The 19,814-nt window shown below is 37.5% G+C and overlaps 1 protein-coding gene across 3 annotated transcripts in view; it reads left to right on the top strand.

The window, feature by feature from the left end:
• Positions 1-19,814, top strand: part of TTBK2 (tau tubulin kinase 2) — a 150,869-nt gene that overhangs the window by 51,360 nt on the left and 79,695 nt on the right. The window contains exon 2 of one of the 3 annotated variants that reach the window (XM_034994497.1): positions 1,109-1,220. The exons of the other annotated variants lie outside the window; for them this stretch is intronic. The gene's annotated coding sequence lies outside the window, so the exon portion shown is untranslated. The remainder of the gene's footprint in view (positions 1-1,108; positions 1,221-19,814) is intronic. 3 annotated transcript variants of the gene reach the window in all.

Below are 19,814 nucleotides of genomic sequence, written 5' to 3'. Positions count from 1 at the left end.
TACACACACATATATAATGATGATCTGATATATATCCTATATATGTAAATCATATGGAATCATAATCATGTATAAAATCATATGATTACATATGATGATTATGTGCATGCATATGTATGTGAAACTTCCCTCTTTCCCATATCCCTCAACAACATGTGCAATCACACTATATGTGTATATATATATATGTTTTGAAACTTGATGTGACTCCTAAGATTCACACAGTAAGACTCGTATTTTACATACCTTTATGTTCTGTAGTGATTGTTCAAACATACCAGTTGGATCATGTCACTCCCAACATTTGCTAAAACACTTCAGGCTCTTCCTTTTCTCAGGTAAAGTCCAGCCACCTTAACCTGGCATACAAGACCTTGAATTGATTCCTGCCTGCTTTGCTAGCCTCTTTACTGGAAACTGTTGGCTTACACTTGGAGTGTTGGTCATCCTGAACTTTTTTCAGTTTCTTTTTTAGTTTTTTAAGATTTTATTTATTTATTTGACAGACACAGCAAGAGAGGGAACACAAGCACGGGGAGTGGGAGAGGGAACAGCAGGCTTCCCACTGAACAAGGAGCCCGACGTGGGGCTCGATCCCAGGACCCTGGGATCATGACTTAAGCCGAAGGCAGATGCTTAACGACTGAGCCACCCAGGCGCCCCCTTTTTTCAGTTTCTTAAACAGTTTATGCCCTCTCATCTGCAGTCTACTTCCTCTGTCTCGTACTTTGTATAACTGCTACTTTTTTTTCTTCTTTTAAAAAATTTATAACAGTCCTAGTGTTTATAAAAGTCCACAGGTAAAATAAGATTTAAAGAAATAAAGCAAAGTACAGTTAAAAACTTAACTTTTTTCCTAAGCATATAATGCCCAAAAGAATATATGCTTAAAAAAATGTTATCCTACTGGCTTGCTTGTTCCCTTTTCCACAATAAGGTTAATACAGGATCTGCTTATTTTTAATTTTAAATTTCGTGTAGTCAAAGTTATATAAATAGTTTCAATAATCAGTTCGACAGAGTGTATTATGAAAAACAGTAGTCCAGGTTCTGGTTCCAGATAAGATGGAGTAAGCACACTTCACCCTGTCTCTCCCACTGAATGCAGCTATAAAACCTGGACAGAATGCTTGGAGTGGCTATTTGAGGACTCTGAAAAATAAATAGTAGGAGGCAGATTGGGGAAGAAGACCAGAATTCAAAGTACCACTGAACCGGCGGTGAGTTTACCATTTTTTTTCTTCCGGTATGCCCCAGCCTGAACTTAATGTATCCTGAAACTTGGAAGTGAGCATTATTAACACGGACAGAAAAAGCACCAGGAGAAGCCCTCTGGTTCTGACTCAAGGAGCCGAAAGGGATCTCCTAATGTTCAGAGAAAGTGTGGCAATCCCACATCCTTCTTTTTTTTCTTCTTTTTTTTCCCTTTTCTTCAATTTCTTGCACCCCAGGCCTCAAGCAGACCTTGGCAGAAGCTGCAGTGGCCTCAGTGGGGGCAGGCAGGAGCCTAAATCTCAGAGAGAGGGGAACCTTTCTCCCAGATTGGAGGAGCTTTGGTGTCAAAAGAATGCAAAGCAAATCCCATTGCTTTTCTTCTCCCTCTGCTTTGGTGTCAAGAGAATGCAAAGCAAATCCCAATGCTTTTCTTCTCCCTCTGCTCTTCTGTTGCTTGGCCCTGATGTGGGCGCAGTCATGGGAAGTACATTGCAGAGTGGGGTTAATGAAGCCCCAGCTTTCTGCTGGAAGGCTGGAAAAGGGGAGCCCCAGGGAGCCAAAAGATTGCAAGAGAATGAGGGGCTTGGGAAACTGACTACTTAAAGTTGCTTATGGACTCATGAGCTGACTTCCAAGCTGTACATGCATGAGTCTGATTCCTAAACAGCATACAGAAACATCGAGGACTGAATTATGGGATAGACCACCCCTAACCCCCAAACTGGACACTGCGTGGGACAGTTATGAAACACATTCAGTATGACCACAAAGGGTTTGCAAACTGAATTGTAATTGGAAATACAACCCACAGAAGGCTGGTCAGAACTTGAAATGTGAACCCAACTGGGTCAATTACTGGCTAAAACAAATACACCAACATTCTCAGTGGGACTTAAATAAGATCCAGAGTGTCATAATATTCCAAGTGTCCAGAATACAATCTGGAACTACTCAGTTTAAAAAAGAACTAGAAAAATTGAACTCACATGGGAAAAGACAGTGAACAGATGGTGATGCCAAGATCACACAGATATTAAAATTATCTGAAAAATAGTTTTAAAATCAGCTATTATGACCATGTTCAAGGATTGAATGGGAAGATAGAAAGTCTCAGCAAAGAAATAGAAGATATGAAGAACTAAATGGAGATTTTAGAACTAAGAAATACAATGATGGAAATGAAAAGCCCATTAAAGGGCTTAGTAGCAGAGTAGACATGACAATGAAAAAGTCTATTCACTTGAAAATAGATAAACAGAAATGATCCAATTTGAATAAGGGAAAAGGTTAAAAATAAAGAAGTATATAGCCTCAGGGACCTATGAAACTATGATAAGGTCTTATATTTGTGTCATCAGAGACCCAGAATGAGAAGAGAATGAGTGTGGTCCATCAAAAATACTTGAAGAAATAATGGCACAGAGATTGAAAAGGAAGAAATAAAACTACCCCTATTTGCAGAAGGCATAATCATCTTATGTAGAAAATCCTAAGCAATCCACAAAAAAATTTTTAGAGTAAATGAGTTTAGCAAGTGATTCATGGTCAGCTCACAAAAAACAATCATATTTCTATATACTAGTGATAAACAATTGAAAACTGAATTAAAGATATTTACAATAGCTTCCCCAAAATGAAACACTTAGGCATAAATGCAACAAAATATGTATAGGATCTCTATGCTGAGAATTATAGAACCCTGATTAAAAAAAAACAAAGGGGATTTAAGTAAATGGAGAAACATGTATTTATGAACGAAGAATCACAGTAGTAAAGATGTTGATTTTCCCCAAATTGATCTGTAGATTTAATGCAGTACTGATAAAAACAGTCCCAACAGCACTGCTTCTGCTTATAAGCTGATTCTAAAATTTATTTACAAAGGCAAAGGGCCTAGAATAGCCAAAACAAATTTTTTTAAAGATTTTATTTATTTATTTGAGAGAGAACGAGGGGAGGTGCAGAGAGAGAGGGAGAAGCAGACGCCCCGCTGAGCAGGGAGTCCGTGTGGGGCTCGATCCTAGGACCCTAGGATCATAACTTGAGCTAAAGGCAGACGCTTAACCGATGGAGCCACCCAGGCACCCCCAAAACAGTTTTGAAAAAGAAAAATGTTGGAAAAAATCAAACTACATGATTTAAAAAAACAGCATGAAGCTATCATAATCAAGACTGTGGTATTGGCAAAGGGAAAGACATGTAGATCAATGAAATAGAATAGAGATTACATAAATAGGCCCACACAAATATGGCCAGTAATTTTTTACAAAGTGGCAAAATGGAAAAAGAATCTTTTCAATAAGTGGTGTTGGAACAATTGGATATCCACATACAAAAATAATGAACCTTGATCTAAACTACACATATTATATGAAAATGAACTTAAAATGTACCACACATCTAACTTTGAAATATAAAACTACAGCTTTTAGAAGAATACATAGGAGAAAATCTTTGTGCCCTGAATGTAGACAAGAAGTTATTTCACATCACACCAAAAGAATGATTCATAAAAGAAGAATTGATGAATTGGACTTCATCAAATTAAAACCATTGCTTGCAAAGACACTGTTAAGAGAATTAAAGGCAGAGTATAGGCTGGAAGAAAATATTTGCAAATCACATACCTGCAAAGGACTTATATTTGGAATATGTAAAGAACTCTGAAAACTCAATGGTAAGAAAACAAGCCACTTAAAAATGTTTGATACGCTTTGGCAAAGAGGATATAGAGTCGCACATCAGCTCATGAAAAGATGTTTAGCATAACTAGCCATTAGGGGAATGCAAATTAATGCAAATGGTGAGCTACCACTGTACATCCATTAGAATGACTTAAAACTGGTGACAGTACCAAGTGCTGCGGAGGATGTGGAGCAACTGGAACCCTCACATATTGCTGGTGGGGATGCAAAATGATTCAGTTCCTCGAAAACAATTAAGCATATACTTATCATATGTCAAATATGGATTTACTGTGTGATCCAGCAACCCTACCCCTAGGCATTTACCCTTGAGAAATGAAAATTTGTGTTCATGTATTTATATCAGCTTTATTCTTACTTGCCAAAAATGTATACTTCAAAAAGTGAATGGATAAATCAAGGGTGGTATAGCCATACAGTGGAATACTATTTGGCAATAAAAAAGGATGAACTACTGATTTGCACAACTCTTGATATCCTCTTCTTAGGGAAGTCTCTCCAGGGACCTCCTAGTCAGCTCTAGTCCAGCTTGGTATTTTGTCTACTCACAAATATCATCCTTGTATCACCTTTCAGTGTCTTCCTGGGGATTCTCTTTGATTCTCTTTTATGTTGTATGCCTTGTTGAATCCCTTTCTCTTGTTTGTTTATTCTCATTTTAGTAAATCACCTCTTCTAATAGTTTCCTGAGTAAAGGATGCATGGGAGGTATGTCTTTGAGACCTCTCTTCCAAGTCTGAAAGTGTTGTGTTTGTTTGTTTTTTTAATTTATTTTTATTTGGGAGAGAGAGAGAGCACAAGCAGGGGGGTGGCAGGCAGAGGCAGAGGGAGAAGCAGACTCCCTCCCAGAGGCAGCTTGATGCGGGACTCGATCCCAACACCCTGGGATCACAACCCGGGCCGAAAGCAGATGCTTAACCAACTAAGCCACCCAGGTGCCCCAGTCTGAAAGTGTTTTTATCCTACCCTGGTGTTTAAATGAAAGACTGTCTGGATATAGAATTCTGGATTGAAAATAATTTTACTTCCATAATTTGTCTTCATACTCCCTTGTAGCGGCTGAGAAGTGTAATTCTGTTATGATTCATGTTACTTTGGAAATACCTAATTTTTTCTCTTTTCCCCCAGGGTTTTGCAATTTCATGATGATATACCATAGTATGGGTGTGTTTTCATCTAGTGTGCCTGTCTTTGTCTTTTATTGAAACTTGTGATTTGAAGGTTTTTCTCAGGAAGGTTTTTCTCAGGAAGTGTTGATGATTTCCACCCCCTTAATTTTTTACCCCTTCTTCTCTGCAACACCTGCTATGCAGATATTAGGCTCCTTGGAATGGTTCCCCAGTTCTTGATCTTTTCTCTCCTATTTTTACATACATTTGTTCATATATTTTTGTAATAGCCAAGTACATTTTTTAAATAGATAGGGTGATGAAATTGTGTTCATTTTTTTCATTCTAACCACAAAAACCTGATAGTTTTAAATTGGCCATTGTGATAGGGTAGTTTTGTTTAAATGATATTAATTCCCTGTGGTGGTTATCTAGAGTGAAGAGCTTGGAAACTTCTTTTGCCTTTGTCTCCTGGTGAGCTACTAGAACCTAAGGAATTATTAGATGGGCATCCTCATGAAAGCTAAAAGGAGCCTTTGTTCCTTAAACTTCTTGGCTCGATTTTTTTTCCTGGGGACTTGGTTTAGAGGACTCAGCATTCTTTTTGTTTTACCATCAAGTTAACTCAGTCAAGTTCCAAGCTCTGTGCTCTAAGCATTCTGATCCACCTAATCTACTGATTTCTCACAGTGCTTATTCTTTGTTCTTAGAAGCTATCATTTGATCTTATATTGTCATATTATCATATAGTAAGTTCATTTCTTTCAAAAAGATAGTAAATTCTTGGGCGCCTGGGTGGCTCAGTTGGTTAAGTTAAGTGACTGCCTTCGGCTCAGGTCATGATCCTGGAGTCCCTGGATCGAGTCCCGCATCGGGCTCCCTGCTTAGCAGGGAGTCTGCTTCTCCCTCTGACCCTTCCCCCTCTCATGTGCTCTCTCTCATTCTCTCTCTCTCAAATAAATAAATAAAATCTTTTAAAAAAAAAGATAGTAAATTCTTTGAGGACAGGACTTATGCCTTATATTTTTCTTCTTCCTTGGTATAACTATTTCATGAGCTGTTATTGTTAGATTGGGTGTGGTTTGTCTGTTTGGTGGTGGTGTGAGTGGGTAAATAAGAGGAATAAATGATAGATGGGTGAGGAAGCTAAGACTGGTTTTGTTGTGTCCTTAGCAGTACAGTAGTCCAGCTTTGCAGAATTTCCCAGTATTTGCTAGTTTGCCATTGACCTGGAATTTGTTCTTTGAGTTCCAGATCATCCCCATTAGTGGGTTTGGGATACTTTTAGCTAGCTTTTCACTTTATTACTAAATGGCTTTTTTTATTTAAAAAGGAAAATAATCAGTGCTTCTTTCTGATTGATTTACTTTTTTCTGGCATATAAAAATCATATAAAATAATATATTTGCCTTTTGTGTGGCATTGTTATGCATTAATATATAATGCTGGGACGTAGACCACCATACCATCACTTGTCATATCTTCTTAAGCTCTTGGATCGAAAGCAGGGGAGTAGATGATCATTTGAAATTGTAAGAACAAAAAGATCCATTAGGTTATATGCATTTATTTAATGTTTTTATTTTTATTTTTAAAAATATTTATATAAGGGAGACAGTATGAGTTCGGGGGGAGGGAAGGGGAGTGAGAGAATCCTCAAGCAGACTCCCCACTGGCACAGAGCCTGACGTGGGGCTCAAATCCCAGGACTCTGAGATCATGACCTGAGCTGAAACCAATAGTCGGCCGCCTAACTGACTGAGCCACCCAGGCGCTCCATATGTATTTATTTTAGAGTATAGCTTATCTATTCCTTTAAAAAAAAGATTTTGGACAGTAAGGAAGCGTTTATCACTTTGTGCCTCAGATGAATAAAAATCCTTTTTTCACACAATTAAAATCTGTGTTTAACTAGCAAGATGCTACCTTGCCTATAATATCTGTAGATATTATCTACCTATCTAAATTAAGTCTACTTCTTATTGTCTTTTTTGAGTGGAGATATCACTGATTATTTCTTTTTTGCACAGTTTGGTGACAGACCACAAACATTCCCTATTGAGTTAGATTATTCAAGAGCTAGAAGATAAAAGAGAAAGCCTTAGTGGTGGTATTTGGAGTGATTGGTAAAAATTTGGTTTGTATGTTCACGATTCCTTTATTTATTTATTTATTTTAAAGATTTTATTTATTTATTTGTGAGAGAGAGAGAGAGAGAGAGCACGCACAAGCAGGGATGCTGCAGGGAGAGGGCGAAGCAGGATCCCCGCTGAGCAAGGAGCCTGATGCAGGACTCGATCCCAGGACCCTGGGATCATGACCTGAGCTGAAGGCAGACACTCAACCAAGTGAGCTACCCGGGTGTCCCATCAGGATTCCTTTAATCTTTAAAAGGATTTCTTTAACATAAGAGACAGATAAGCAGGGAGTTAAAATTGATTTGTTGTATGTTTGCATACTGTGTTTTCTTGAGGTCAACAATCTATGACTCTTAGTGATCAGTGCTACCTTGCTGACTTTCTTCTTTCTCTCCTTCCATCTTTGCAGCAGACTTGATCACTCTTTCTCAACTCCAGAAACTTATTTTAATAGTCTTGTTTATTTTTTTCCCTCAGGGCTTTGCTGAGTTTTAATTGGTTGATATTACTTCCTATAGGGATATTTAGATTTGAGAGTTGTATTTGATTTGAGGAAGTGAGGTTGAGGGGAGTAATGTGAGCAAAAAAAATAGCACATTTTCACAGGAGAATAAAAAAACAAACTGACTTCATCAGAGTGTATGATATATGTTGAAGAACTGAAGGAAATGAAGTTTGGTAAGTAATGTAGAATGAATCGTGAATTCCAGGTTCACCATTTTATTTCATTTATTTTTCCAGAAAGTAAATTAAAAAATTTTAATTCCAGTATAATTAACATACAGTGTTATATTAGGTGGGTGTATAATATAATGATTCAACATTTATATACATTACTCAGTGCTTATCACCTGTTTGACCCATCCTGCTGGCCACCTCTTCTCTGGGTAACCAGTTTGTTCTCCATAGTTAAGAGTCTGTTTTTTGTTTCTTTTATCTTTGTTTTGTTTCTTAAATTCCACATATGAGTGATATAATATGGCATTTGTCTTTCTCTGACTGCTTTTGCTTAGCATTATACCCTCTAGATCCATCCATGTTGTTGCAAACGGCAGGATTTTATTCTTTTTAATGTCTGAGTGGTATTCCATCACACACACACACACACACACACACATCACATCACATCTTTTTCTCTTCATCTATTTAAAAAAAAAATTTTTTTTTAACATATATTATTTGTTTCAGGGGTACAGGTCTGTGATTCATCAGTCTTACACAATTCACAGCACTGACCATTGTCCCCAGTGTCCATCACCCAGCCATCCCATCCCTCCTACCCCCCTCCACTCCAGCAACCCTCTGTTTGTTTCCTGAGATTAAGAGTCTCTTATGGTTTGTCTCCCTCTCCGGTTTCATCTTGTTTCATTTTTCCCTACCTTCCCCTACGATCCTCTGTCTTGTTTCTCAGATTCTTCATATCAGTGAGATCATATGATACTTGTCTTTCTCTGATTGACTTATTTCGCTTAGCATAATAACCTCTAGTTCCATCCATGTCATTCCAAATGGCTAGATTTCATTTATTTGATGGCTGAATAATATTCCATTGTGTGTGTGTGTGTGTGTGTATATATATATACACATCTTCTTTATCCATTCATCTTTTGATGGACACTAGGCTCTTTCCATAGTTTGGCTATTGTGGACATTGCTGCTACAAACATTGGGGTGCAGGTGCCCCTTCGGATCACTACATTTGTATCTTTGAGGTAAATACCCAGTAGTTCAATTGCTGGGTCGTAGGGTAGCTCTATTTTCAATTTTTTGAGGAACTGCCATACTGTTTTCCAGAGTGGCTGCACCAGCTTGCATTCCCACCAACAATGTAGGAGGGTTCCCCTTTTGTGCATCCTTGCCAACATGTGTCGTTTCCTGACTTGTTAATTTTAGCCATTCTGACTGGTGTGAGGTGGTATCTCATTGTGGTTTTGATTTGTATTTCCCTGATGCCGAGTGATGTTGAGCACTTTTTCATGTGTCTGTTGACCATTTGGATGTCTTTGCAGAAATGTCTGTTCATGTCTTCTGCCCATTTCTTGATTGGATTATTTGTTCTTTGGGTATTGAGTTTGTAAGTTCTTTATAGATTTCAGATACTAGCCCTTTATCTGATATGTCATTTGCAAATATCTTCTCCCATTCGGTCAATTGTCTTTTGGTTTTGTTGACTGTTTCCTTTGCTGTGCAAAAGCATTTTATCTCCATACAAATTTTAGGATTATTTGTTCTATCTGTTTGAAAAAAGTTTATGGTATTTTGATAGGGATTGCATTGAATGTGTAGATTGCTCTAGGTAGCATAGACATTTTGACAATATTTGTTCTTCCAATCCATGAGCATGGAACGTTTTTCCATTTCTTTGTGTCTTCCTCAGTTTCTTTCAGGAGTATTTTATAGTTTTCTGAGTACAGATTCTTTGCCTCTTTGGTTAGATTTATTCCTAGGTATCTTATGGTTTTGGGTGCAATTGTAAATGGGATCGACTCCTTAATTTCTCTTTCTTCTGTCTTGTTGTTGATGTATAGAAATGCCACTGACTTCTGTGCATTGATTTTATATCCTGCCACTTTACTGAATTCCTGTATGAGTTCTAGCAGTTTTGGGGTAGAGTCTTTTGGGTTTTCCACATGAAGTATCATATCATCTATAAAGAGTGAAAGTTTGACTTCTTCTTTGCCGATTCAGATGCCTTTTATTTCTTTTTGTTGTCTGACTGCTGTGGCTAGGACTTCTAGTACTATGTTGAATAGCAGTGGTGATAGTGGACATCCCTGCCGTGTTCCTGACCTTAGTTTTTCCCCATTGAGAATGATATTCACTGTGAGTTTTTCATAGATATTTTCATAGATATTTTCTGATATTGAGGTATGTACCCTCTATCCCTATACTCTGAAGAGTTTTGATCAAGAAACGATGCTGTACTTTGTCAAATGCTTTTTCTGCATCTATTGAGAGGATCATATGGTTCTTTTCTTTCTTTTATTAATGTATTGTATCACATTGATTAATTTGCTGATGTTGAACCAACCTTGCAACCGAGTAATAAATCCCACTTGGTCATGGTGAATAATCCTTTTAATAGACTGTTGTATCCTATTGGCTAGGATTTTGGTGAGAATTTTTGCATCCATGTTGATGGGGTCTTTGTCTGGTTTTGGGATCAAGGTAATGCTGGCCTCATAAAATGAGTTTGGAAGTTTTCCTTCCATATCTATTCTTTGAAACAGCTTCAGAAGCATAGGTATTAATTCTTCTTGAAATGTTTGGTAGAATTCCCCTGGGAAGCCGTCTGGCCTTGGGCTCTTGTTTGTTGGGAGATTTTTGATGACTGCTTCAATTTCCTTAGTGGTTATGGGTCTGTTCAGGTTTTCTGTTTCTTCCTGGTTCAGTTTTGGTAGTTTATACGTCTCTAGGAATGCATCCATTTCTTCCAGATTATCTAATTTGCTGGCATATAGTTGCTCATAATATGTTCTTATAGTTGTTTGTATTTCTTTGGTGTTGGTTGTGATCTCTCCTCTTTCATTCATGATTTTATTTATCTGGGTCATTTCTCTTTTCTTTTTGATAAGTCTGGCCAGGGGTTTATCAATCTTATTAATTCTTTCAAAGAACCAGCTCCTAGTTTCGTTGATCTGTTCTGCTGTTCTTTTGGTTTGTATTTCATTGATTTTTGCTCTGATCTTTATTATTTCTCTTCTCCTGCTGGGTTTAGGCTTTATTTGCTGTTCTTTCTCCAGCTCCTTTAGGTGTAGGGTTAGGTTGTGTATTTGAGCCCTTTGTTGTTTCTTGAGAAAGGCTTGTATTGCTATATACTTTCCTGTTAGGACCACCTTTGCTGCATCCCAAAGATTTTGAACAGCTGTGTTTTCATTTTCATTTGTTTCCATTAATTTTTTTAAATTCTTCTTTAATTTCCTGGTTGACCCATTCATTCTTTAGTAGGATGCTTTTTAGCCACCATGAATTTGAGTTCTTTCCAACTTTCCTCTTGTGATTGAGTTCTAGTTTCAAAGCACTGTGGTCCGAAAATATGCAGGGAATGAACCCAGTCTTTTGGTCCTGGTTGAGACCTGATTTGTGACCCAGGATGTGATCTCTTCTGGAGAATGTTCCATGTGCACTAGAGAAGAATGTGTATTCTGTTGCTTTGGGATGGAATGTTCTGAATATATCTGTGAAGTCCATCTGGTCCAGTGTGTCGTTTATTTATTTATTTTTTTTTAAAAGATTTTATTTATTTGACAGAGACACAGCAAGAGAGGGAACACAAGCAGGGGGAATGGGAGAGGGAGAAGCAGGCCTCAGAGGGAGAAGCAGGCCTCCCGCTGAGCAGGGAGCCCAACGTGGGGCTCGATCCCAGGACCCTGGGATCATGACCTGAGCCGAAGGCTGACGCCTAACGACTGAGCCACCCAGGTGCCCCCAGTGTGTCATTTAAAGCCTTTATTTCCTTGTTGATCTTGTGCTCAGATGATCTGTCCATTTGAGTGAGGGGCGTGTTAAAGTCCCCTACTGTTGTTGTATTGTTGTTGATGTGTTTCTTTGATTTTGTTATTAATTGGCTTATATAATTGGTTGCTCCCATGTTTGGGGCATAGATATTTTCAATTGTTAGATCTTCTTGTTGGATAGACCCTTTAACTATGATGTAGTGTCCTTCCTCATCTCTTATTATGGTCTTTGGTTTAAAATCTAAGTTGTCTGATATAAGGATTGCCACCCCAGCTTTCTTTTGATGTCCATTAGCATGGTAAATGGTTTTCCACCCCTCACTTTATTTATTTATTTTTTTTAAAGATTTATTTATTTATTTGAGAGAGCGAGAATGAGAGAGAGAGTACATGAGAGGGGGGAGGGTCAGAGGGAGAAGCAGGCTCCCCGCTGAGCAGGGAGCCCGATGCGGGACTCGATCCCAGGACTCCAGGATCATGACCTGAGCCGAAGGCAGTCGCCTAACCAACTGAGCCACCCAGGCGCCCCTCCACCCCTCACTTTAAATCTGGAGGTGTCTTTGGGTCTAAAATGAGTCACATGCAGACAGCATGTTGATGGGTCTTGTTTTTTTTAATCCAATCTGATAGCCTGTGTCTTTTGATTGGGGCATTTAGCCCATTTACATTCAGGATAACTATTGAAAGATATGAATTTAGGCCATTGTATTGCCTGTAAGGTGACTGTTACTGTATATTGTCTGTGTTCCTTTCTGGTCTATGTTGCTTTTAGGCTCTCTCTTTGCTTAGAGGACCCCTTTCAGTATTTCTTGTAGGGCTCTATTCATCTATTGATGGACACTTGGGTTGCTGCCATTATTTAGCTATGGTAAATAAAGCAAAAAACTTTGGGGTGCATGCATCTTTTCGAATTAGTGTTTTTGTATTCTTTGGGTAAATACCCAGTGGTGAAATTACTGGATTGTAGGATAGTTCTATTTTTAATTTTTTGAGGAACCTTCATACCATTTTCCATAAGTTTGCATTCCCATGAACAATGCAAGAGGGTTCCCTTTTCTCCACATCTTCGCCAACGCTTGTTTCATGTGTTGTTTTTAGCCATTCTAACAAGTGTGAGGTGATATCTCATAATGGTTTTGATTTGCATTTCCGTGATGGTTAGTGACATTGAGCATATTTTCATGTGTCTGTGGGCCATCTGTATGTCTTCTTTGGAGAAATGTCTTTTTATGTTTCTGACCCTTTTTGAATTGAATTATTTGGGTTTTTTGTTTTTGGTGTTGTATAAATTCTTTATATATTTAGGGGGCGCTCTGTAGCTTAGTTGTTCAAGCATCTGCCTTTGGCTCAGGTCTTATTCCGAGGGTCCTGGGATCAAGTCCCAAGTGGGCCTCCTTGCTCAGCAGGGAGTCTGCTTCTCCTTCTCCCTCTGCCCCCCACCCCCGCACACGCACTCTCTTTTTCTCTCTCTCTAGCTCATTCTGTCTCTCTTAAATAAATCTTTTAAAAACTTCTTTATATATTTTGGATACTAACCCCTTATTGGATATATCATTTGCAAATATCTTCTCCCATTCAGTAGGTTGGCTTAGTTTTGTTGATGGTTTCCTTTGCTGTGCAGAGCTTTTAACTTTGATGTAGTCCCAATAGTTTATTTTTGCTTTTGTTTCCCTTGCCTTAGGAGACATACCTAGAAAAATGTTACTATGGCCAGTGTCAGAGAAGTTATTGCCTGTGATCTGTTCTAGGATTTTTAAGGTTTCAGGTCTCTAATCCATTTTGAGTTCATTTTTGTGTATGGTGTAAGAATGTGGTCCAGTTTCATTCTTGTGCATTTAGCTGTCCAGTTTTCCCAGCACCATTTGTTGAAGAGACTGTCCTTTTCCCATTATATATTCTTACCTCCTTTGTCACAATTTAATTGACCGTATAATCATGGGTTTACTTCTGGGCTCTCTTTTCTGTTCTCTTGATCTATGTGTCTGTTTTTATGTGAGTACCATACTGTTTTGATTACTATAGCTTTGTAGTATAGCTTGAAATTTGGGTTTGTGATACCTCCAGTTTTGTTCTACTTTCTCAGTATTGCTTTGGCTATTCAGTGTCTTTTGTGGTTCCATAAAAATTTTAGGATTATTTGTTCTACTTCTGTGGAAAATGCTGTTGATATTTTAATAGGGATTGCATTAAATCTGTAGTTTGCTTTGGGTAATTTGGACATTTTAACAATATTTGTTGTCCCAATCCATGAGCATGGAATATCATTTCATTTGTTTATGTCATCTTCAATATCTTTTATCCATGTTTTATAGTTTTCAAAGTACCGGTCTTTCATCTCCTTGGCTAAGTTTATTCCTAGGTGTTTTATTATTTTTGGCACAATTGTAAATGGGATTGTTTTCTTAATTTTTCTTTTTGCTACTTTGTTATTAGTATATAGAAATGCTATGGATTTCTTTATACTGGTTTTTTTCTGAGAGCTTACTGAATTCATTCATCAGTTCTAGTAGTTTAGTGGAGAAGTCCAGGTTCACCATTTTAGTGGTATTTCTGTAGGCATTATTGTTAATGGTTTCTTAAGTAGGCAAATGACATGATAAAAAACAGTATTTGGGGGGAGATTATCTTATGAATAGTGTGTGGCCAGGGACATTATGGGACATATTTGGCCTGAAGTACAGTCAGATGTGACATAATGGATGGGACACACTGGATGCAGTGTCCAGAAGAGACACTGCAAGTTGAGCTTGTCAATAGATAATAGGTGGTAATTCATTAAAGGAGTCGTCATCAGGGGAGTCCAGTAGGATGTTTATAAAAGGTAAGTGAGCACAGGACAAGGCAAGCTCATGCTTATCATTCTAAGGCGGACATTTGGCCCTCGGGAGGGGGGTAGGGAAAGGGGCAGTAGAGTGGAGAAGAAGGGGCAAATGACCTTAGCCCTAGAAAGTACAGGATACTAGATAGTTTATGAATGTTTGTTTTCATTCTCCCTTCTTTCCTTCTTAGATGCCTGGTAAATGTGAACCACTATGCGAGGAGCTAGGGATATAAACAGGGCATGGTCTTTGTCCTCAGGGGTTCATAATCAAGTCAGACTGACACTGAGAATGAATAATGACATTATAGAATGATAAGTTATAAGAAAAATGTATAAAATATATAAGAAAGAAGAATGTAAGGGTGCCTGGGTGCTCAGTCGGTTAAGCGGTCTGCCTTTGGCTTAGGTCATGATCCCAGGGTCCTGTGATTGAGCCCTGCATTGGGCTCTGTGCTCAGCAGGCAGCCACCTTCTCCCGTTCCCTCTGCCTGCTGCTCCCCCTGCATGTATGCGCTCTCTTGCTCTCTTTCAAATAAATAAATAAAATCTAAAAAAAAAAAAAAAAAAGGAATGTATAAAAAGATCCATAGGAGCATTGACAAGGGAACAAAAGGGAAATTAGGCAGAAGCTCAGGTGTCAGAACCAAGGAGTTAGGTAAGGACAAGACTAGCAGCAAGGATGAATGACATCTAGAATACTGTGGTTCTGAGAGCTCCATAAATGTTTCCTGTTGAGCCTAAGGGAGAGAGGGAGTTGGTCTTGAGTCTTTAGGTGAGAGGTTAAATGGCACCAGTAATGTGGAGAGGAAGGATGTATTGGCAAGGAACCAGTGAGGGCCTTAAAGTATTTGGAGAACACAGAAGCTAAGGATTCCAAGTAAATACTCTATGACATAGTGATGTCCTAGGCCAAGGTAGGCAGTCACAGGAGTGGACAGAGGGGAGATGGGCAAAGGATAAGAACTGGAAATTCACAAAAAAGGAAACCTAAACAATAAATAGATGAAAAGATGCTCAACCTTACTAGTAACTAGAGAAATGCAAATTATATAGCAAGACACTGTTTCATACCCTTCAGACTGGCAAAAAGTCTGACAATACCAAGTGTTGGTGAAGATAGAGAAAAGAAAATTTCCTCATGTCCTGATAGCAGAAGTATAAATTGGTACAACCACTTTAGAAAGCAATTTGTACCTATTATGTAATGAAGAGGCTAGCAGTCATTTATTCTTTCTGTGTCAGGCTTTGTTTTAAATGTGTTTTTAAAAAATAGTATTTTAAAAAATAGTATTTAAAAAATAGTATATATAAAAAATATATATATAATATATACTAAAAAATAGTATATATTAAAAAATAGTATTTAATTTTCATTAAAAAATGAAAAGTTGCCTTTTCATTTTGCTGATGGCTTCCTATGTTGTGCAGAAGTTTTATAATGTGATGTAGTCCCACTTGTTTATAATACTCAAAATAGTATTTGAGGGGCACCTGGGTGGCTCAGTCATTAAGCGTCTGCCTTTGACTCGGGTCATGATCCCAGGGTCCTGGGATCGAGCCCCGCATTGGGCTCCCTGCTCCGCGGGAAGCCTGCTTCTCTCTCTCCCACTCCCCATGCTTGTGTTCCCTCTCGCTATGTCTCTCTCTGTCAAATAAATAAATAAAGTCTTAAAAAATAAAAATAAAAAATATTATTTGATTTAATTCTTACCACAACTTTCCCCTGATTTTATGGTTGAGGAAATACAGCCTAAGAGAGGTTAAATAATCTGTCCACAGTCACAAAAGTGGTAAGGTAAAGAGCCAGGATTTTAACTTAGATCTGTCTCTTTCTAAAACTTGTGTTCATAATCACTAATGATAATAATAGGAAGTACATTTACTATGTGCCAGGTAGTATATTAAGTATTAGACATACCTTAGCTGATTTGCCTGTGTAATAACTCTTTGAGGTAAGTGCTTTTGTTACCCATCATGTGGCTTTTAGAGATGAAGTAATAAGCTAGGAAGTGAAAAAGCTGATATTTACCTCAAGTGGTCTTGAGGACATGTACTTTTCTTCTACACCAAACTGAAAGATCCAGAGGTGTAGAATAGATTTCAGGTATATTTTGATCTGAATTCTCTTTTTTTCCTCTCAGTTTATATATATATAAATATTTGACATACAACTTTGTATTATGTACAGGATAAAGATTTGATACATATATATTGCAAAATGATTACTATAAGTTTAGTTGGTTTTTTAGTTGGTTGAGTTTATCACCTCACAGTTACATTTTTGTTCCTGTGATGAGAACTTTTAAAATTTGTTAACTATCATCACCGTGCTGTACATTACATTTCCAAGATTTACTTATTTTACAACTGAAGTTTGTACCTTTTAACCACCTTTACCCATTTCCCCTACCTCTCACCCCCAACTTCTGGGAACCACTGATCTGTTCTCTGTTTCTGTGAGTTTGGTTTTTGTAGATTCCACATATAAATTTTTCCCTGACTTATTTCACTTAGTATAATGCTCTCAAGGCCCATCTATGTTAACACATGGCAGTATTTTCTTATTTTTTTATGGCTGCATAATATTGTTATGTATATAAATACTACATTTTCTTTATCTGTTCATATATAATGGATACGTAAGTCATTTCCATGTCTTGGCTATTATAAATAATGTTGCATTGAACATGAGCATGGGGTGTCTCTTCAAGATAGTAATTTCATTTCTTTGGGTATATACCCACAAGTGGAATTGCTAGATCATATGGTAGTTCTGTTTTTAATTTTTAAAATTTTAATTCCAATGCAGTTAACATGCAGTGCTATATTAGTTTCAGGTGTACAATATAGTGATCCATCAGTTCCATACATTGCTTAGTGCTTATCAAGACAATTGCAAAACTAATCCCCTTCACTTTCAACCATCTCTTACACACCTCTCTTCTGGTAACCATTTGTTTGTTCTCTACAGTTAAGAATCTGTTTTTTTTGGGTTGTATCTTTTTCCTTTTGTTCATTTATTTTGTTTCTTAAGAAACTATTTTTATTTTGAGGAACCTCCATACTGTTTTCCACAGTGGCCACACCAGTTTACATTCCTAGCAACAGAGCACAAGGATTCCCTTTTCTCCACATCCTTACCAACACTTGTTATTTCTTGTCTTTTTGATAGTAGCCATTCTAGTGGATGTGAGGTAATATTTCACTGTGGCTTTGATTTGCTTTTCTCTGCTGATTAATGATATTGAACACTTTTTCATGTATCTGTTGACCATTTTACTATCTTCTTTGGAAAAATGTCTCTTCAGGCCCTCTACCCATTTTTAAATCAGACTAGTTTTTTGCTGTTGAGTTGTATGAGTTCATTATGTATTTTGGATATTAACCCCTCATCACATACATGATTTGTAAATATTTTCTCCCATTCAGTAGGTTGCCTTTTCATTTTGCTGATGGCTTCCTATGTTGTGCAGAAGTTTTATAATGTGATGTAGTCCCACTTGTTTATTTTTGCTTTTGTCGTCTTTGCTTTTGATGTGAAATTCAAAAAATTATTGCCAAGATCAGTGTCAAGGAGCTTATTAATTGTTTTCTTCATATGTTTTTCTTCATATGTTTTCTTCTGTGAGTTTTATGGTTTCAGGTTCTACATTCAAGTCTTTAATTTATCTTGAGTTTATTTTTGTGTATGGCATATGATAGAGTCTAGTTTTCATTCTTTTGCATGTGACTGTCCATCTGACTTTTTTGTGTGTGATTATCTTTTCCATATTGTGGACTTAATTCTTATGCTGGTTTCCTTCATGGTTGAGAGATAGTTGCTGGTAGCACTGGAAGGGAGCTACGTTCTTTCTCTTTAAAAATAACATCTTTTCGGGCGCCTGGGTGGCTCAGTCATTAAGCGTCTGCCTTCGGCTCAGGTCATGATCCCAGGGTCCTGGGATCGAGTCCCACATCGGGCTCCCTGCTCTGCGGGAAGCCTGCTTCTCCCTCTCCCACTCCCCCTGCTTGTGTTCCTGCTCTCGCTATGTCTCTCTCTGTCAAAAAAATAAAATCTTTGAAAAAAAAAAAAAAGAAAAAAATGACATCTTTTCTCATAATTGTCATATGAAACTTGAGTTTTGCTCTGATTAGAACATCCCTGAAACAGTTATACTCGTCAGAGTAATATCATGCATAGGGTGCCTTATGTCTGGAATATTTAGTTTTCTTCCCATCAACAGATCGATCTCTATAACAAAAAATAAATTTCTCTATTATTCTGGTTGACTTAGAGCAATTAAGGCCCGATTTTGGGCCTGGCAGTGGATCAAGCCCATTGAGACAGTAGATACATGATAAAGGAAAATCATTGCCCAAGGGTAATTTGGGTGCTATTAGTAAGGGGGAATGAACACTGGATAGTTAATCAAGAAGATGCTTTATGGGGCACCTGCGTGGCTCAATCAGTTAAGCGTCTGACTCTTGATCTCAGGGGGAAAAAAAAAGATCCTTTATAAATACACTGTGTCATTTAATTTTCTCAGTAGTTCTGCTGAGGAAACTGAGACTTGCTTAAGGTTCCATAATTGTTAAGTGGCAGAATTGAGATTTAACTCTAAGCTAGTACTTTTTTTTTCTTTCCATCAGTCTGTGTCTCCTTCAAAGAAAAATAATAGGCTGTTCCACATGGTGTATAGCATTAATGACCCTATCTTCTAAGATTCCAAAGTGATTTTCTGTAGATTCCTTAATTACAAATCATCACAAGGTACCAAACATTTGGGGTTCTGTTTAAGCAGTGCTTAAATAGAAACTTATAACAGTGAACACCTGTATTAAGAAGCCAGAAAGATCTCCAATAAATTACCTAACCTTTCACCTTATGACCCTAGAGAAGGAAGAGCAAATTAAACCTAAAGTTGGCAGAGCAAGCCTGTCTTGGTTCAGTTGATAGAACATATGATTCTTGATCTCAACTTTGTGAGTTCAAGCCCCATGTTGGCCATAGAGCTTATTTAAAAAACAAAACAATCTAAAGCAGCAGAAGGAAGGAAATAATAAAGATTACAGTGGAAATGAATGAAATAGAGGATAGAAAAACAAGGGAGGAAACTAAAAAAAAAAAATTGGTTCTTTGAAAAAAAATTAACAAAATTAACATACCTTTAGTGAGACAGACCAAGAAAAAATAAAGAAGAATCAAATTACTAAACTCAGGAATGAAAGAGAGGGCATTTCTGTTGACCTTACAGAAATGAAAAGGGTTATAATAAGGGAAAACTACGTACATGACAACAAATTAAATAGCTTACATGAAATGGGCAAATTCCTGGAAAGATGTAAACTATTAAAACCAATTCATGAATAAGTAGGAACCTGAGTAGACC

The sequence above is a fragment of the Mirounga leonina genome, unplaced genomic scaffold, assembly GCF_011800145.1.
Source record: "Mirounga leonina isolate KUSES-001 unplaced genomic scaffold, KU_Mleo_1.0 Mir_91, whole genome shotgun sequence".
NCBI classification, from domain to species: domain Eukaryota; kingdom Metazoa; phylum Chordata; class Mammalia; order Carnivora; family Phocidae; genus Mirounga; species Mirounga leonina.
Note: the sequence above shows the minus strand (reverse complement) of the source record. Positions and strands in the feature narration are given on the sequence as shown.